The sequence below is a fragment of the Brienomyrus brachyistius genome, unplaced genomic scaffold (assembly GCF_023856365.1).
Source record: "Brienomyrus brachyistius isolate T26 unplaced genomic scaffold, BBRACH_0.4 scaffold226, whole genome shotgun sequence".
In the NCBI taxonomy this organism is placed as follows: domain Eukaryota; kingdom Metazoa; phylum Chordata; class Actinopteri; order Osteoglossiformes; family Mormyridae; genus Brienomyrus; species Brienomyrus brachyistius.
This window is the reverse complement of record NW_026042501.1, coordinates 207237-208387: the sequence shown is the minus strand read 5'-3', so window position 1 is coordinate 208387 and position 1151 is coordinate 207237.

The window sequence follows — 1151 nt, the reverse complement described above, 5'->3', positions numbered from 1 at the left end:
CAGACTGCATTAAAAAGGAATTAATCATCTCTCTCAATTTAAATTTGGGATAATAATTCTCTTCAGAAGCCTCCATAGAATAGTGCATCCATCCCCTCACTTATGTGTAGAGACGTATCCTAAGGCTCTGGCAACAACATTCAGGTCAACAGCATCAAAAATTTCACAGCTAGTTTTAAAACTTGTTTTTCACTTTACGTTACAGCAAGTTAGTTAATATTAAATTATTGCAACGTGCAGATTAATAGTCAGAAAAGGTTTTTGAAATTTACATAATGATAAATGAGAACTATATTTGATTACTAATTACTGTTGACTAATTTCCTGTCTGGACTTTTCCCCCTTCATTGTTAAAAGTCATTATATGTCTGGGTGCCAGTCAGTGGAAGCACACAGACACCTGGCCTATTCATTCAGCACCAGCCCATCAAGTAGAGAATTCAGCACCACGGACAGTGACCTGTGTTACTATGACATCAGGTCATTGGCTCTAAATATTTTTCTAGAAATAACTAAATGGCTCTATTGTAGAAATTTCCAGCCAGAGACTGGGTTCCTATATGAAGAGAATATTATTATTCAGACAAAGAAAATAAACTACAGAAAACTAGCTCTGCATGTCATCTCCCCTTTACTCCTTAAGCAGGGCACACGCACATCAACAAGTACCAATGCAGCAAATACAGATGAACAATTTCACAGCTTCAGAAGAAGTCAGATTTCTGTGTAATTCAGAGATTGTCAAAGACTTCTGATAGAACATTTTCTGCACTTGAGTCTAATTTCAAGATAAATTGCACCTGGGTCTATTAAAACAAGGTGATGCTGCCTGACCTACCAACCAAGGCTGGGGAGGAAACGTAGGAATACAAGGAAAGCAAGGAAGAAAAGCAGCCACCCTATCTCATGGTCACGGACACAAACATCAGGGAGTGTTATGAAGAAGACACCACACTTAGGACCATTGGTTTTACGCAGTGAATTACACCAGAGAGAGTTTTTACATTCTAGCTGTGTTATGTAACATTCCTCAGCCTTCAGCTTTTTTCCCCACACAATGCAGGACATGCAGGGGTGCCAAACAAAACAGTGGAGCTGCAGTGTAGCCAATTATTTCTTTCAGTAGTTTTAAGATGGTTTGTGAGGTTGTG